At 39.8% G+C, this 20,074-nt stretch overlaps 1 protein-coding gene across 10 annotated transcripts in view; it reads left to right on the top strand.

Moving 5' to 3' along the window:
* Positions 1–20,074, top strand: part of shisal1b (shisa like 1b) — a gene marked incomplete at its 3' end in the record, with an annotated part of 105,827 nt that overhangs the window by 53,336 nt on the left and 32,417 nt on the right. For 9 of the 10 annotated variants that reach the window (XM_084363733.1, XM_084363731.1, XM_084363728.1 and 6 more), the window contains one exon: positions 10,426–10,670. The exons of the other annotated variant lie outside the window; for it this stretch is intronic. The remainder of the gene's footprint in view (positions 1–10,425; positions 10,671–20,074) is intronic. 10 annotated transcript variants of the gene reach the window in all.

The following is a 20,074-nucleotide window of genomic DNA, read 5'->3' on the forward strand; positions in this document are numbered from 1 at the left end:
CAACTGTTTGATGGACTGTCATCCTTCAACTTTTCATGGAACGAACGCCATTCCCATCAACCTCATCTGAACTTTCTGTTAAGTGCTACCCTGCAAAATTATGACTGTAAAAATGATACCTGCTATCAGCATGTTAGCATTGTCATTGATAGCATATTAGCATGCTGAGGTTCCATTTAGTTCAAAGCACTACAATTCCTAAGCCGAGCAGGTATTTCGTTTATGTATCGATACTCTATATATGATAAATTTGTCAGTTACTATTCAGTTTTGTTTTGTTTTTAGTGAAAAAAGTTGGTCTTTTAGCATATAAATAATTTTACATATATTCCTTTTAGTTGTATCTGTAGACAGAAGTTATGGTTGAGTTACTTTTTTCCTTTTTCTTTTACAGATTTATTTGATTTTTTAGCTTTATCACTGCTGTTAAAACAATATCACTGGCTGTTTTTGCTGCAACTGCAACACAACTCTCTCACAAAGCCTCCCATTGTGGTTTTGTGCAGGCTTTCTTAAACTCTATTTGTTCCTCCATAAGCAATTAATAACCGAGGAAGATGGTGCCCAGCTACCTAACAAGCTGTTGCTGTGCAGACAAGCCACAACTTGAAACTGTAAAACAGAAATGAAAGATCAAACAAACTTTGGATATTTTTTAAAGCTTTTAGCTAACATGGAGGTGCTGGATAATTGTGTGATTTCCGTCAATGTACGCTGAAATCTACATGGGAAATCTGAAAAGCACTGAGGCTTAGGGCAGATAAACAGAAACTGGAGATGAGACATCTCGAGGTTGGCAGAGCCTAATTGGATTTCTTGGAAGTGGCCAAAAATGTTCAGGTCAGGAGGTCAGTTCGTGTCTTAGACCTCCACACTGCTATAAAAAAGGCCCTTTCTGACATGGAAAACTTCATCTACCTGTTAAAGAGATGGCATTTTGAAAATCTTGGTTATGTCCTATTTTCTTACATGCTGTATGTAAAGCATTTTCTAGGTATTCATGTATTCATCCACATAGATGGATTAAAGAAACATTGGAATTTCTTTAACATATTTGTTTTTAGAGACTGTTCTGGTATGTGAACTGTTTTTTTGCGTTTGCATTAATCTGACCAGAGGTGGGAGGTAAAGTACAAATTCTTCGTTTCTGTACATAGATTATTCAGGTATCAGTACTGTGTACATTTTAACACGAATATCTGTACTTTCTACTTCTTACACTCTCAGAAGAGGCTTGTTACTTTAGTTTGAATGCATTTGAGGGGAATTATCAATTATTTTTATCTTATTTTTATTTTCCAACCTATCAGTACATATAGACGTAACAAGACAAAGAACAGACAGAGAGGGAGACTTGAAAGGGGAGAAAAGGCTTGTTTTACTTGAGTAAAAAAGTTGTATCACTTATTCTCCTTCTACCAGAGTCTTCTTTTATACAAGTATGTACTTCTACTTAAGTAAAGAAGATGTGTACTTTTGCCACCCCTGAATCTGACCATATTCTGTTCACTTGTGACATGTTTAAAGTGATATGAAAAGGCTATTAAGTCCAACCTAGATAGCCTGCCATTGTGACTTTTATGCAAAATGGTGCTTAATCACTCATGTGACTGACATGTTAAATTGCTTATTATAAATGGGTGCATGCCTGCAAGGAGCTTACTATGTTTTACTCAGTATAAGGCAGATTACCAAGGCAGAGACAATTTTAATTTCATTTTCAGGAATCAGAAAGATAATATTATTCTAAATGACGAGAGAAACCCATATTACGAGGTGTAAGATCCTCATTGCTGCCACTTACATTTGAATGTGGAAGTGCACTGTTTGCCTCTGCTACAGAATGGCTCTCTGTGGTAAAAATCTGATAAAGGAGGTCAATTCCTCAAATGTTTGATCAACTTTTCCTCTCGGAGAAGCATGCCAGGCCGACAAGTCAGAGAGCTGTGAATAACCCTCCGAGACGCGAGGAGCCAGACTTCCAGGTGTGTTAGATTTGACTCGGGCAGACATAACAATAGCCTCTTGCCACAAAGATTTGCAGCTTATTGTTGCTGTTAAACATTTTTGCGTTAATGCCAGAATGAGTTGCATTTCAACGTATCGTCTTGGATGGTCTCTCCCACACTGCTTATCTGGTTTTAATTTGCGGCACCACATTGCTGAAGCTATCAGAAGGGTTGGCATGGTACAGAAGGCTGAGCTGTAAAAGGCTTATTAGAGGTGAAGCAGAAAGTTCTTGAAGTACTGGTCTGTGTGAAAGAGGGCTGCTGAACGAGTTTCAGTTTATTTCCTTTCTTTAACTACATAAGATTAAAAACCAAATCTAACTGGTTTGTTATTAAAAGCTTTGAAGGCAGCGCACGATTGCTTTTCCTAATTAATCTTTGCTTTTATGATACGGCTTCTGAAGGACTTTTTTAAACCTAATAAAATTAACTGAACTTGAACACACTACATTTTTAGGTTCAATTTTGCTGATACTTTCCATTTATCTCCCATCTTTTTGTCTCATTCTTTGTTATTGCATGACTTTATCAATGGCTAAGTTAAAACCGTAAAAGCTGCTAATTTATATCCCTGCTGCTAAGTCATTCTACAGTCACAGCGGTTTTACAGCCTGTACTGAGGCACTGTGTTATTTTATTATCCATGATCTAAAGACAAAGAGAACGTACACACACACACACACACACACACACACAAATCCTTTGCAGCCAGTGGGTCTCAGAGAGTGAAATTGATTTCACTACTGAGAATCCCTACATTGTTTTCTCACTAATTATCATGCACCAAATCAACAGTGAAGGCATCAATCACCACGAAAGACACGGTTCCTCTTGAGGTGAAAAGCTATTAAACTTTCGCACAGAAAATCCCCTTAATCGAAGGGGAGGATTGTTGTGAGAATGCATCATCTTAACTCACCAAATGCAATAGTAAATCTAGAGCTTTATGACAGCAATAACAGTGCCTCGGCCTTGAAGGTGACCATGAAAGCAATGAGAGAAGCTTTGCTATTTTGTTTTAGCCAAAAGTGAGCTCTCGCATTAGATGCATTGCAGGTAGTCAAGTAAATTCATTTTGAAAGCTTTTCCCCAAAACCTCATACAAAATTTACATGGACCTCCAGTTTCATTAGTCTCTATCAGTTTGACTGACAGTTGCTCTCCCCTCTGAGGCTTCAGAGTGAAGTATCATGAATAGGTGACAGTGCTCAGAGTCTTTCTTGTTTACACACAGGCGGGGATGAAAAGAGCAGATATACTATTGACAGGTGGTGAATATAATGGAGCTGTTTTTCATCTTCTGACTTAACTCTTGACCGCTTCATTTTAATAGAATAGAAATAGATCTTTACTGTCATTGTGCTCAGAACAATGAAAATCAATCTTTTGAGTGTGTTGTACACAAAAGATTTGATGAGCTTTGTTCCAGAATGATTTATCTACCATTATAAAAAATGGATGCCAACTGCCCAGAATAGGAAGCTGGCGCTGCTGGAAGAGCACATTATGATTTGGGAGGGTTCCTTTAATAAATTAGGAGTATTTGCCCATAAAAGTGGTTATCATTGAGGACAAAGTCATTTGAGTTATTTAAGTTTCTTAGCATTTTGTCTTTCGAAATGATATATTTACCTCTCTTAATTAAATCCCCTCACCCTGCCTCAGAGCTTGATGTGCAAACCTGTACTACCTCTATAATTTATTAAATAAAGTAAACACTGCACATAAGTAAAGAGAAAGCAACTCTGTCCTTGAAACTTTTATTTAACTTTATCGAGGGTCAAGTCTGGAAAAGTTTTATAATCAGTGTGTTTAGTGTTATACTTTTACTCTCAAATAATGATTATAAAAATGTATACATTTTTTCATGTCAAAATGGAGAATTTGTCTATGAGACAAAGCATTTTATTCAAATAAGTACTTTAATTGGGTTGCAACTAACAATTATTATTAGAGCCCGACTGATGCCGATATGAGAAGTGCAAGTGGGATTTTGCAGGGATCCCTCAAAAGTGGTTTGAACACAAAAATATGTACCGGAGGCAGAATATTTTACAGTTTCACAATACATTTTATTGTCTAAAATGACGTCAGTGCACTGAGTAATAACAGTAAACAATAATAGTAAACAACAGTTTAAAATAACAGTTGGACAACTGTTATACTGATACTGATATATCTGTGATAAGCCAATATCAGCCAACCAATATATCGTTAACATATCATAATCGTTCTGATAATTTTTTATAATTAACGATTAATTAATTAGTGTGTAAAATATCAGACAATTGTGAAAATTGCTTGTTTCTTCCCACCAACAGTCTATAATCCAAAGATATTCAATTTACAATGACATAAAATAGAGAAAAGTAGCTAATCTTCCCATTTGAGAAGTTCAAACTTTTGATTGTTGTATTTCTGTTGGCTAATCTATTAATTAGCTAATTGTATCCAACCTGTCGATATCCTTCTTTCCCTAATTTCTAATTGGCAGCTAAGTTGAAACAACAAACGATGCCGACACAGTGCTCAGATTGAAGAACAGTCGTTGTTTTTGTTGTTTTGATAGTACAAATGTTAGTAATAATATAATGATGGTGAAATGACAGTGGAATAGAAGAAGTCACACTGTAGCCTACCTGTGCCTTTGGCAACATTATGACAGTTGCAGAAGTTTTGAGTTCAAACTGACTGACTGAGAGAGCAAAGCTATTTCTTTGTGATGCCAGGACAGATTTGTCACCTCACATGCAGAAGGGATGACATCGATTAGACATACAACTGATTCACAGAAAAACAAAACACAGTGGATGTATGACTCAAAACCTGTCAGAGAGCCTTTCCACCTTCGTACAGTATGAAGTCGGAAAAAGCAGGGAGAGTTGACTTGGAGGATTTTCTCCCGACTCCAACAGAATCTCATAAACTCCATCCACCAAACAATTTGATCTCAAAACGGCATTTAAAGTTATATTCTGCAACAATGAAAGCTAATTTCTATGTGTGTAAATATGCATATAATTTAACTTTGTAATTCCCTCCAGACATTGGGTTTGGTGAGAAATGGAGCTGCTCAGCTCAGAAAAAAAAGTATTCAAAGAGAAAAAAGCCATAAAAGCTATTGCCCATTCAACAGCATATTAGTGTGTTCACTGGGTTTGTTTGTTTTTCGAGGAGGGAAAAAATGATTATCCTAATATTTTTCAGATGGCTGAGCAGTTTATGATTGAATCTTGTAATTGCTGATGTTAAGTGACACCCCATTGCTTTCAAGATGGGGTTTACAGCTTCTCAAGAAGCAACACTACCTTCAAGGCAATTAGGAGGACACACTTCCCTGAGTGAGGGAAAGCATGCAGACGACCAACTGTCTGGGGTATTGGCTGACAAAGAGCTGATGTTGTGTCTTTTTTTTTTTTTTTTTCTTGGTCGAGCACAGACATATGACGATCACATGAAAGACTGGAGGTGGGGTGTCCTTACAAGCCTTTCCCCTTGAGGAGGCCCGTATTTCATGCTTATTCTTGAAGAACAATCAGCTGTACAAGAACCAGCTAATTTGGGGAATTAAATGGCTAAATTCAGTTTTCCTCTTCCTGTCTAAATTTAACCAAAGCCACAGGGGGAGTTTGTTGGAAGGCAGGGGGGCATTACCACCAGCCCAACCTCCCCAGCAGCTAAACAATGCCACTACATTGAGTCCAAAATAGGTCCAATACAAATAGTTCTTGAATATATAAAAATATTTTTGGTTAACCATCAAAATATAAAATCATTGTAAGATGTGCAATGTCAGTGTCAAGTTCCCTCTCTTTTGCAGTCTGTTATACCATGACCAGTGATCTATGAGTGAGTATTCATATTTCAATTTTCAGTTTCATGTGTACGCCTACGCTTAGTGGTTTAAAAGGGTAGCTTCATGAAAAAATGAAAGCCTAACAGTATAATATTGGCCTAAACAAATTGATAAAAACTTTTAACACACTTCTGTTGTTTGGCTTTATGGCAAGTCTTCTATTACTGTATTCAGTATCAGTTAAAAATGTTCTGAAACTCTAATTGTTAACTGTGCTGGTTTCCTGCCCCCAGTGCAAAATTCAAACTCTGCTTTTGACTGAAGCAAAAACTGCACCTTAATGTCCAAAAGAGACATACGATGATTGGTTGTGTCATTAGAAAGCAGCAGGATGCAACTTTCTATTAGCAGCATCCATCTAAAGACCAGAGGACATGCAATGACTTGCAGGGATTTGCACAATTCCCCATGCCTCCTCTGACCTCTATCTAGTGCGCTTAAGCAGGGCCCCAGAGAAAAGCTTGACAACAACATTCACTCACTTTATTGTCATGGGACTGTACAGCATCAGCTGCAGGACACTAATTCATAGCTGGGCTACATTTTGCATAAGAACCTAAACTCATTTTAAAGCCATCAGTATAATAGAGGGTAACCCAGCTCAGAGGGCTGTGCTGCAGGAGGGAAATCGAAAAGAAATACAGACCACCCTTTTCAAAAAGTCATTTCCTTACACTTGGACCATATAATACAAAGCTAAGCCCAAATCTCATTTTTTGAAGATTGAAAGTCACATCTGTATCAAATACCCTGAAGGTTTAATGGTGGACCGTGTAAGCTGATCCTCTACATTTATGGAGCCTCCTAAAAAGATTCAAAGAAATCTCCCGGAGCTCGGTGAATAGGAGGAAAGGTCACGCTAGAGAGAATAACTCCTATCATTTGAATCTCTCAGAGGAGAGAGGTACGTTGAACAGAAACAGAAAAGGGAACTGGAATAGATCATTTTAATTCCATCTGTAAGAACGTACAGGTATGATAGAGGTGTTGAACACTTCCATGCTCACTGTCATTTATATTATTAATGAGCCCAGCTGTGGGGAAGACAATTCAAGCAAGGAGCTTGTCATGAATATAAACCTTCACCGCAACACTGACAGCCACTGACAAACTCTCCAGTCCACAGGGAGGGCACTCACCTGGAGGAGAAGGTCTCACCTGTGTCCTGCTGCTGCAGAAATGACTGATGTATTTACAGTATTAAAGTCTTCAGTGTACTTGGTGTTGTAGAGTCATCAGAGACATTATCTTGTGACTAAGTGCCGCTAGCGAGCGAGTTGCGCAGCTTCCCTGCTTTGCATTCATCTATCATGACCTAATTTCCCCAGTACATTTCAAGCCACTCAATATTTCATGAGAACTGTAAGGAAAACTTGTAATATTTACTATCTGAAACTGTGAGTGAGTGAGCCATATTAAAACAGAAATCCTGGCAAGAATCTGATCACAGCTCTGTTCTCTGACAAAATTTTTTTTTTTTATTTTTTTTTTTTATGGTTTATTGATTGTTTCACTCTAGTTTTTGTATCAACTGCAGTACAGATGCAATGTTAGCAATGTACGTTTCTGCAAACCACTGAAATGTTGAAACTTTACGTTTCTTTATGTTCAAGTTTCTATTTCATGTTGTGAGACTGCTGTACTTGTAACCTGGTTAGGTTTAGGCAAAAAAAAAACCACTTGGTTAGGGTCAGGAAAAGATCATGTTTTGGCTTAAAATACTTGTTTTGGTTGCCACAAACATGGCTGGAGATGTCCCGACCTCTCGTCAAAAAAATGCGTTTTTTGTTGACATGGCCGTCAATTGTCCCGAGGTCTGCTTAAAGTTATCCAGTGGTGTGATGCTTACAAATGTTGAAACGCCACAGTCCCTAGTCAAATATATCGAGTTGTTTCACACCTGTAAATGTTGAAACACAGTCTACCCTCTCGCTCCACCACCATCCCAAACACCTCCTGGTGTGACAGTCAGGTCATTAACACTAAAATTAAAAGTCAATATGGCACATAAGCCTATGACATGTACAAATATGAACGGATCCATGGTTTGCAGAAAAGTTGACTGCCAACATTTTATTCTGCTGGGCTATGTTGGTCACAAAAGGAGAATGAAGCACAAGATGGCATGTGGAAGAGGGTGCTGGGTCGGAAATGACTATCATTGAGTGGTTTCAGTTACATCCTCCAAACACACACACACACGCAGACACAAACACACACTCTGAGGATACATTATATCGCTCCTGTGCATACTTCCTCCTGGCTGAACATCATACAGCCCATTCCCCACACAACCTGCCTGAAGCCTCCCTGTTGGCCAATCCTCCCTTTGACAGAAACTGGCGTTCATCAGAGCTCCCTCCTCCTGCTGCATGTGTCCTGGAGCATCACCCGCTGGCCGAGACAGCACAGTACCAACAGTGCTCCACGGGAATACCTCTTGGTGGGCGAACATGCAGTGTCAAGATGACATGGCCATATGTTCATACCCTGCATTTACCTGCACCAGAGAGATTCTTTATCACTTCATCTGCGGTGTGACAGAGGATTTCTGTCACTCTGCCTGCTGTGTGCGTTGGCTGTCCGCGTGATTCATTACATTCTGGCACTTTATCAACATAACTGACGAAGCTGCCAGGGTGGACCCTGAATCACCTTTCAGTGATGTGAGTGACCTGATTGATCCACTGCTTCATGTGCATATTGACCCAAGTATGCACTGTACTCAGGGGAGACACTTAGGCACTGTGGCTGCCATGTCACATCAGGAATCATCAGAGCAGAGAAGGACGGCAGAGTATCACAGATACGCCATGTTTCATACACACAGGCTGTGCTGACACTTGCAAGACCAAGTCACCGGTGACAATACTTGTTTGTCTTAACACCTTTAAATGTTACAAAACCAACAGTTCCCACCAGTGTACTGATAACTACATTTGACGGAAATTGCAAAAAATGTGTGCTTACATATATATTCTATGTTTATATACATAAAAGAATATCGTCCAAAATAGCGGTATCTGCTTTGGCCCCAAAAATTCAGTATCAGTCGTGCTCCATTTTCCTTGAAAGTTGCCAAAGTTGGCCCAATGTAAGGATTGTTTCGGTCCACAAGATGTTTCCAGCAGAAAATAAATGTTATTAAAAAATTATAACATGAATTGCTGCTCGTGCTGTTTTACTTTTGCCATATTTTTTTCATGATCTGAGTGACACAGTGCAGGAAGTGAGTTACTTAAGGGAACTTGTGATCGTTGTACTACGGAAGCCCTGAGAGGCAAATGAAAAAAAAGCAACCTAGAATGATTATCCTGCCATTTGTGTCAGCTGTTCCTAAATAATAAAAGAAAAAAATCATTTTTAGATTCAACTAAGAAAATGTACCAGTTTGCATCTTAACAGTACACAACAAAAGGCATAGATGCTTGCTTTTAGCCCTTGGTCAAATATCAAGTACCAGTTTTGGCCCTTCAGGGAAAAAGTTTGGGCACATCCACCGTGAAAATTGTAGACCACAACTTCCCACATTTCAAAGTGACGTCTTCTACGAGCTTGTTTTTGCAGAAAACTTTTTTAAAGCTATTCAGTTTCCAGTTATACAGAAAAACACCAAGTCCATTTGAGAAGCTGACGATTGAAAAAAATTGGCATTTTTGCATGATCAACCAGTATTCTGGAAATTGGCTACCCAGTTAACTAATCATTCAGTTTGTTTGTATTTTTGCTGTGTTACGCAGGGCTTTTCAATTAATAGAATCTCTTATTTTCTCAATTATATTATTTTATAATCATTACCATTGCATTGATGGTACTTTTCCCAAATTTCATTTTGCTCTCATTGACCAAGGACTCTCAGGGCAGAGCAGTATCTGATGATGCGGTTGTGTCATGCGCTGCATTAATGCAATTTTGATTCCCCCATGTGTACAAACCACCTAGTTTTCTCTTCATACGGTACATCAGTTTATTGTGCATTCGTATTCCTTATGCATGCAAACTGCAGCTGTACTGTATCCCCTCCTCTGTTTGCTTGTTTGCGTGTTTGTTTTTGTTTATTGTAAATTAAATTGCAGCACATTCCTCGACAGGGGACCTAACCTCTGGACAGGCGGTGCTGGGAGACAGGACATTAGATTAACTGTCACTAGGATATTAATAAAGTAAGAGAGGGGAAATATAGACTGAGATTGTGTTCGAGAGGGAGCGAGAGAAAGCTTGAGAGAGAGGGTTTTAAAAGGCATAAATGCAGAGGGATTTCACTCATGAAGGAAGTTGAGCGGAGAGCTAACAGGAAGTCTTTTCCTCAAGAGGAAACCAAGACTCGTTACTGTAAAAGCAACTGACCTCGTGGCTTCTGTCGGGAAGGAATTTATGCAGAGGAGACAGACAGAGAGATAAACAGGAGCTCATACAGTACAGAGGATCACCCTCCAGTGCATACACACAAGCTCTCTCTCCCTCCCTCCCTCCCTCCCTCCCTCACTTTCTCTCTCACTCGCCCACTTACTCAGTATCATTTCATCTCTCTCTTCCCCTCTCTCTCTCTCTCACACTCAGTCGCTGTGCTCTGACGGATGGGGATACACTGCCAAGGAGGACTTAGGGGCGAGAAGAGTGTGTTTCTTTTCTTCTCTGGTGTGTTTTCTTTCTCTTCCGCCTGGCTTTCCTCATGAGCTGTTAATTCCAGCCCCGGTCCCGAGGATGAGGAGGATCTATTTGTGAGGAAGACACAACAAAGGAAGAGGAAACAAGGAGCAACAGGGTGGTGAATTCTGCACACCAGGAGTGAGCGAAAAGAAAAGGTTAGTAGAGAAAAGCTGCTTATCGTTAAAACAAACGCCGTCTGCTGTTGTTGTTTTACCTTCTGTTCTTTACTTTGTAAGCTCTAAGACATTTCCTATTCAAAGCATTTCATATTCATGTGCTTTCCATCCATTAGTGTCTTTTAAGGCTTAAATGAAATGTCCTCACAGAGCAGTTTTCTAAATTGAACAGTTTCTCTCTCAAAATTAACAGTCCCCTAGATATTTTTTATTTCTCACACAGCAAGCCTCTAGGTTTGTTACTTTCCAAGTTTCCCACTAGGTCAAAACAACTGTGTAATTTCCCAAAGGTGTACAGTACGCTTCTCAGGTGGAGTCTCTATGCTTTGGTGAGGTAGCAGTGAGTGAGCTGCAGGAAAAGGCGAGGACAGCTCGCTCTCATCTGCGCTCCACAGCCGTCACTTTACACAGGAGGCAATTAAGCGAGATTGGCAGCCGACGCTGCCGGTAACTTGGAAACAGGCGTGTGGGAGACGAATGGTGGCACATGATAGGATTTAGGGGAGAGAGGAGGAAGGAGATTCCCTTTGTTCAGTGACACAAAAACCTGCTCCTCAGAAAAACCCCGCTCTCGCCTGTGTGTCTGCGCGAAAACTGGCCCTGGGGCAGCAGTTGGGTGCTTTTATGATTTTGCATGACAGTGAACATTATTCGAGTGTGTGTACTGCAAGCACATGTGCGTAGAAAGTGTGTTAGTGTGCGGCTGCATGTGTGTTCATGCATGCACAGGGATAATACGTCTCTGGTGAATATTGGGAGGTAGAAGGTCTCCTAGGTGAGTCTTCACGTTCCGTAACAACAAGTGGATAAAATTATTCACACTTTGAACTCGTCAGACAGTCAGAGAATAGGAAAATTAATATAAACATCATGAACCCTTTGAAATATTGTGATGCCTGGATGAACCATTGTGCAATTTCTGTAATGAATGGGTGAGTAGTTGTGTAATTTATACAGTAAATGAGCTCCCCAAGGACTCTGCCTTTGTTCAGGCTGTATTTATGTTCAGGATGTGATTGGAAAAATTCTCCGTGAAACCAATGAAGACCTATTGTGTTCACTATTTCTCACAAAGGCTTCTCGCAGCCATTTTTCATCCTGGAGAATATAAGTGTGCCTGGAGACAGCAAGGTTGGCCTTTGGCTCCTGGTGACAAAGGCCTCTGACGCAGGCTGATGAGTGTCGTTTAGTCTGTTGATTATTTTCTCGATCAGTCGTTTCATGTTTTCCAAAGCCCAAGATGACGCCCTCCAGTTTCTTGTTTTGTCCACAGCCCAAAAACATTCAATTTACTGTAATAGAGGAGTAAAGAAGAACAAGCTGGAATCAGGGAATTTTGACTTTAAAAAATAAAATAAAAATTGTCGGCAGTTCACTTAATAATTTTGAGGTCATCATTTAAATTGCAGCTCTACTAGTGTCGATGTCTTTTAAAGATTCACTGTTGGGTGGAGGGTTGGGGTAGTTTGATTAAAACTGTATTAAAGAAAGGGACGGAGAACAGAGACTATCATGTTCTCAGTGTAAACACAGGTGGAGGCGCATGGTGCAGTCACTCTGAACTGTCTGTGTTTTGACACAGAAGGAGAGATATTGCATAAGCCTAAGCCTTACTGTCCATTCATTTCAGTGACAGCCAAGTGTTGATTCACATTCAGCAGGATGTGTTTATACTATTCGCTTTTAAAAAGGGTCATTCAGCAGCAGATTAGCGCAGTGACCGTCCTCGCTTTGTGTTTAGTCTGGACTGTGTGTGTTTTTGTCATACGATCACCTCCACAGGAGTGACCGAACATAAGTGAGGGGAGAACAGTTGAGTCTGACCATCAGTCATCAGCAAGACTGTTTCCTGTGTCACCTTGTCTCAGACATACACACACACACACACACACGCACTCAGCCACACTGCTGCCACACAGGGACTGTTATCCTGAGTCCATCAGTGGCTCACCGACTTTCCCGACTAGGAGGAGTCATTGACATTGAGAGGGTGTTAATGTCAGCTTGGTGCACACATTAACTCATACATACAGTATGCACACTCACATTCACCCCAGGCATATGCACACACACGCACAAACACACACACACACACACACATTCACACTCCTGCCAGGGAAGGAGGAGCAGGGAGACACATCGTGACCAGTGTCTTGGCAGAAGCCCTCAAGGTGAACATTTTGAGTGAGGAGCATTTCAAATTCAGAACAGATGATCAAACCAGTGTCAAACTGCAGAGGAGCTGGCGGCACCAGATGCAGACAATCTTTTGGCAGAGGAAGAGTTTTCTGTGCCTGAATCTCAAACATAAAAGTCAAGAGGCGCGGAGCTAAAATTAATACGACTGTGCTATCGTCATCTCACGGATGGTGGTTCTTATCACGGTCCAGATGAGGCAAGAAAACTTGCGGCTATACCAAGCGGCATTTTCTGTTCAGCTATCATCACTGCAAGCCTAATCCAGCCATATATCTGGACATATCAGAGTGCAGGCAGACTGGGTTATTTAGGAGGGAGCACAAACTGAAACTGTGTTTCATGGTGATACTGAAGTGTGTCCACAGTTTATCACACACAAACAGGAGACAATTTCTGACTGGGAATTGAACATTTTGTCAGCTGAAACTGTATTTTCCTAAATGTCTCCAGTGTAAAGGACTGAGTCATACCCTGACAGAAATCTAATTACCCTTTGGACACTGCCATCCTACTAAATCTGCATGAGCTCCTAGGAAGAATAGAAAACTACTGGAAGCTTAACTACACGACAGTATCAACAAGCATTTTATTTTTAACTACGTAATTACTCCTATGTAAACATCTTCCTTTTGCCTCCCAAACTCTGAAATCTAAAACGAATACATATATCGTGTGTCACCACCTGATTTGTATAAGTTGCTTAAAGCATAAGTTCACCCAGAAATGAACATTCTGTCATTATATACCATAGTCCACAAAACATTTATGGAGCGTCACAGCATTCTCCTGGAAGCCCTGAGATCCCAAGTTTATTTGAAAAGATGTTATTTACAACCACAACCACATTGCGTACTAATGCTTTTAGCTCAGCAGCCACAGTGAATATTTTGACTTTAAAAAGGGTGTTAACGTCTCTCCAAATCTACTTACTCTGCATAGTAGATAATGACTTAATTTTCATTTTTGGGGGAAGTTACAGTAGGGTTAGGCCCCTAAGACCTTAACTTTGTGCAATTGCATGAAGCCCCGTTTCAGAGAACTCAATGCAGCGCTACCAGAATGCATTGCACAGCTGCTAAATAAACAAACAAAAAAGGGAAGTGTAGAAGTAGCAGATGCCATTGACAGATACCACGAGGCTGTTTTGATTCTGGATTTGTTTGATTTTGATCGGCCAAGTTTGATTGCCCCCCCTCCCTAAAACTCTTTACTCAGCTTGTTTGCTTTAGACTTTTACTGCCGTTGCATAATGCTTCTCTTATCACAGTGCAGCTGCAAACCACGTCTGCACCTGTTTGACCTTCATAGGTTAAATGGAGAGCAATCAACAGGTGGATGTGGCAACATGAGCCCAGCTGAAGTAACAGCTGCGTGTGCAAGCCACAAAATGTGTAAAAGATTAAGATAAAAAAAAAAACCTTAAATCTATTCTTTGTTTAGTTCAAAAAATGTTCCAAACGTCTGTCACAATTTTTCAAGTTTGCTTGTTAATCCAGCCGAAAAAGTCATAAACCTAAAGCTACTCAGTTACCCGTCGTCATAAAACAGGAGAAACCAGCAAGTCCTGACAGCTGGAAAATGAGTGTCGTTTGATAAATGCCAATCAATCACTAAATCTTTGCAGATTCATTTTCTGACAATCAACTAATCGATTCATCAACTTTCAGCACTAATCATCACATGGCACTTAGCTGACTTGAATGTCACATAATTAACCATAAGGCATTTTGTCGATGCCTGTTTCTCTGCATATAATGTAAGAATGCGACTAATGATGTTACCGTGACACGAGTACAAGAATTTTCTTCTACTGTGTTCTGACGGCTGGCCAGCCATACGGAAGTTTAACTTGAACTGACCAGCTACCAGCTAAGTCAGGTAGACCTGAGTACAATCTTAAGTTTTGGCCCTGAGCTCAGAGCAAGTTTTCATTATATAAAATACATGAATGTTGATACATGATTCAGAATAAACTGCCAGTGTGAAAGCCCCTGAAGACCCTGAAATATTTATTCTAATGTTCAGTGTAAGGTTGCCTGCTCTTTGGAGTATTATCCTTGAGTTGTACTTTGAAACAGCGATTCAACACAGTTCAAAACAAAAAAGTGCGGCACAGAGATACATCTATTTGAATGTGAGCTGAACGAAGGCTTTTTATCTGACTTTCTGAGTGCTCATCCCACATTTACCCCCCGCCACATATCATATTGAACAGTTTCCAACTGAGAGTATAACTCATTAATAACACCAACAGCAGCAACGGCAGCCAAATAATTACATTCTCTAACCCAAAATAAACAGCAGCATGCAGTCACTCAGTGTGCGCAGAAGGGTCTTGTTTTCCGATCTGCGGTGCAGAAAACTCTGCATTCATTTTCATTTGGCCTGTCTGTCATCATGACATCTCTCTCCCGAGGGTTCACACCGAGTTCCCCTGCCCCCGGCTCTGTGTGAGTGTGTGTGTGTGTGTGTGTGTGTGTGTGTGTGTGTGTGTGTGTGCTTGGGTGTGCGCGTACAAGTGGGTGTACAGTCGCTGTGTGGGTTTTTTATGTGTGCTTTAATTTGTTTTGATCTCCACATGCATGTGTGTCTGTGTGCTAGTTAGAAAGAAAGCAAGAGTGTGTACAGTATGCATATATTTACAGCTGTGTGGCTGAGAATATACTGTAAGTGTGTAAGTGTGCGTGTGAGAGTGTGCATGGCCATATTATGTGTATGTGCATGAGCGAGCGAGGAAGAAAGTAACGAGATAGAGGCTGATAGAAGCAGGTGCCTTTTGATGCCGCCTTCTCCTCCATATCAGATTCCCCTGAACAGATGATAGTCGAGCAGAGGCCTGTAGAGCGAATCTCTCTCTCTCTTTCTCACACACACACACGCACACACACACACACTCTGTCTCTATTCATCAGCTGTAAGGGCTCGCTCTCCCTCCATGTGGCCTCCGTGTACTTCAGTGCTGTAACCATTAGATGCCAGAGGCAGAAAGCCAGCTAGCACTTTGTCCCATTATACTGTCAATGCTAATATCAGTAGCCCGCTCTCGTGGTAACTATGCATCCCGACCCCTTTGGGCGAACTGTAACACTTCTGTTTTTAACAGCCACCCAAGTCAACACACAAACACTGCAGCACTTTCTACTCTCTTCTAAAACAGCCCATTAAATGTTTTCAGCATATCTAAATGTCAGTAAGTGAGGAGTGCATTTATTATCGGCCTTCTCTTTAATGTTTATACAGTATGTATGTACGTTGCTTTGAGCTTTGTTGCTGTTTATATTTTCCGATGATGGTGAGAGGTGTTTTCATTGCCATTACCTCCTTTTGTGCAGCTGCTGAAATGTGAGGCTGAAGGAAGAATCAAATCGGGAACAAGCTGTTGAATTTCAGACACAGGTTCACCCAGTGGCAGTTATGAATATTAATGCACTGTTTGCTTTGTGTTTATGTGTACGTGTGGACAACACAAACGTGAGGAAAAACTACATCGATTCATTTGCAGATCTTGTCGCATCGACCCAGCTGAAAGAGTTAAAATCACGCATGAATGATCATTCATGAGAGGAAAAAAAAGAATACTTTAGGGAAATCAGAGGTTTGGCAAATATTTACTGGAGTGGACTCATTATGCAAATGAGTATCTATGCTTATTGTTCATTCGCCTGCATGAATAATGTGCTCTCTATCTGTATACTGTATTCTTCCGATATAATCACCTTCTCCACAACCTTAATTGGGGAGGGAAGGTCAGGGGTCTTATCCCAAGGGTGATCTTGAAAGAGAGAACATGCACAGAGCATAACCATAATATTGACATATTGACATTTAAACCTTTATGCATGACCCCACTGTTTTCTCATTGACCCGACTCAATTCTCATTATTTGGTGTACCGGCATGTGACCTGTGACCAAAGCAGCTAATCCCCGCGGCCTCCTTTTCCACTTGTGTTTAACCTTCAGTTAACTTGTTACATCACCTCATAGATCGATGTCATGTGTGAGTAGTAACAAGTGGACATTTGTAATGATAAACATGCTTGTTTGTATGTCACATCTTATTTTTCATATTTTTAAGGTTTTAAAGGCTGCACTACAGTGATTTAATTTTCAAAACTTACCAGACTGTTCTACTTGGTCTTATACTTGCCTTTACCCAATTATCCATTATATTCACATTAGTGATGATTATCATTATATATATATATATATATATATATATATATATATATATGTATATATATATATATATATATCATTATTATATCTTTATATCTTGTATTTGAAAAAAAAAAATCGTGATCTTTGATTTTGTCTCCTAGTCCTATCATTTTTTATTAAGTCTTTTTGAGAAGATTTCAAAAAAACAAGATACATATCGTATACTGTATATACTGCTGAGCCCTGCAGTATACTTTAATTTCAAGGTATACATGAGGCTTGTATGTACTGTATAAGTAAGAAGAAAGAAACTTCAGTCTTACCTGTAGTACCAGGTCTTTGTGTATCTTTTACTAACCTGTTCAAAAAGTATGACAAAGAATTGAATTGATTTATTCAGTGAAACAAATGTAATCAAACAAGAAACTTTATGAAAAGCTTTCTTAATTTTTTCTCAATCAAAAAATATTAAGAATGAAAAAAAAAAAATGAAAAACTGAATGCCAGAATACAAACAACTAAACTGAAAAGGTAAAACGAACACAGACAAGTCATTCAGCCATCATGTCTCAAGCCAGGTCATAAGTCTTTAACTTGGCTGTTATCATGTCCTTTTGAATCATAAAGGGGTAGAAGTATAAAGAAGGAGAAAATGCAAATACCCAAGTAAATAGTTTAATTCTACTACTGGAGATAACCTTAAGATCTGAGTGTTTTTATAATAACTATACTTTTAAAAATCTTACCAGAAGGTATCAGGTGCTTCAACTCACAAATACAATGGATGACAGAACAGTTCTGTATGTAAGGGACTAGAAGAAAAGATCTAGCGTATAAACCCTTAATCTACCGATAGTATAAAAAAGGCAGGATAACATCCGTAGAATCTCTAAAAAAGCTTTGTGCCTGCAAACCCATAGCAGAGAAGACTTATTGAAATGTTCTACTCTCAACAACTTCCATATAAAGCCATACGTCTGACCGACCTGTCCTGCTGAGGTGTTGTGGTGATAGAGCCAATAAGTGACAGCAGAGATGCACGGGGGGTGGACGAAGGGTTAAACGGCGATGTCGGACACTGGCTGTAAATTATAGAGCCGGAGGTGCAGCGGCGCTTCTGTCACTTTGACTCAGCTTTGCAACGTAGCACAAAAGCTTTTATCACCAGATAAAAAGGTGCATGTCGAGGTAACGGCTTAAATGCATCTACTGTACAGTGTCAACAAGAAGTGGCAAGTGAAGGACTGAAGGAAGAACTGGACACGCAGCCTCTGGATCATCTTTTAAGGTGCTTGCTTTATTCTTGTTATAAATTGATTTAAATATCTTTGTTTTGTGTCAAACTCAGACATGTTGTCTGTTTGGCAGTTTTCCTGGATGGATCATCAATGGAAAAGGCTTTCTGAGCATAGACGTTTATTTCCTGATCTTCAGGAACAGTATATAAATGAAAAAATGTCCTGAGCACAATATTCAGTCGTTTTAGCTCTTGTTTTTTGGTCTTTTTCCTCCTGAGGGAAATATCTGGCTCTGCTAAGTGCTCATCTATGGTCACAAGCCAGTCGCTAACTCATTCTGTCTGCTGTTTGGTGCTGAGCAGGTAATGTACAGAGGGCTTTTAGAGCTTTTTCACTGGAAACAGCTGCCTGCTGCAGCAAAAAAAAACAAACAGTGAACTAAAACAGCAAAGTTGCAGGCCGGACCAAAAGGTTAAGTGAGTACTCGGCTGAGTATATGTTACAGATGACATATTCTTTACGAGAATATGTATCATCCGTGTAAAATGTGTCATTATCTGTAATCATGATGAAGGCAAATCCTCATTGGGTAGCTGACTGAAGTTTATTCATTTGAGTTTATAAATAACTTTCTTCAAATAACTGTCCCTTCCCTTTCCCTCTGTGTTCCAGTTAGAGTTGAGCAAGCTCGGGATCCGGATGTTCCTCCGTCAACTTTCTCATTTTCTGTTAAAATGATATGTGCTATGGTTAAAAGATGTTGCTGGGGGACGGAAGTCTTTGTGTTTCTTCTGTTGCCAAAACTGATGTAAGGGGTGGAATAGGCTGTGAAGTCACCAACGACACTAACGTTTGTTCAAGGGTGCCACTACCATTGAATGTCACATTATATTGATGCCATGATCTTCACAGACACATCACATTGTACTGCATAGTCACAATTTAGGTTACCTAGTGTAAGCAAAACTCTAGCTAACTAACTAGGTAACGTATACCAGTCAGCTAACATTACATCAATAGGAGATAGCCTAATGTCACATCACCAACATCAGCCAGGTTTCCTTGTGACATATTTTTCCGATTACATGAATTATTGTTAGCCAGAAAAGATAGAACAGAAACTAAGGTTGTCGGGAATTTGGATTGCTCATTTACTGTTGTTATCAAAAACATTGATCTGGAGCTCCATTTTAAGGCCCACCTGATCTAAGTACGGGTCATTTTGAGCCAACTTTAACTGTTTATTATAGTTAAAAGCTCAAAAAACTACTCAGTAGACATTTGAGTTGAGATTATTTTCTTACATCAACTTCTGTTATTTAAGGCATATTCACATAATGTCCTGAAGGATTTGAACTTTAAGATGGAAGTACTGTTTTTTAAAGTTTACAATTTACAAACAGCAACCATTTACAGCTTTAAAATGCGTATATAACCTCCGCTTGTTCATTATTTTCTAGTATCAAAGGCTCACACAATACATCCTCTTCTGAAAGGGACTACTAGAGTGTAAGTACAGATTGGGCCTCTGAGCCAGCAAATCTCAGGGGTTTGTCGTCCTCACTGAAAACAATCTTTTCACTGGTAGTGGACCTGATCATTAAAACAGAACACACTGTGTCGTCGTTACAAGACTGGTAAAGCGTGAATGTGGATAAAAGCTGTGTGTCTGTGGGTGATTGGGCTTTTGTTTCTTAAGTCAGCTACATCAGAAAAACGACATTGCGGGGTGTGTAAACTGAACTGCTGTGTGTGTGTGTGTGTGTGTGTGTGTGTGTGTGTGTGTG

This window comes from Pagrus pagrus (genome assembly GCF_965226575.1).
Source record: "Pagrus pagrus genome assembly, chromosome: 10".
Classification (NCBI taxonomy): Eukaryota; Metazoa; Chordata; class Actinopteri; order Spariformes; family Sparidae; genus Pagrus; species Pagrus pagrus.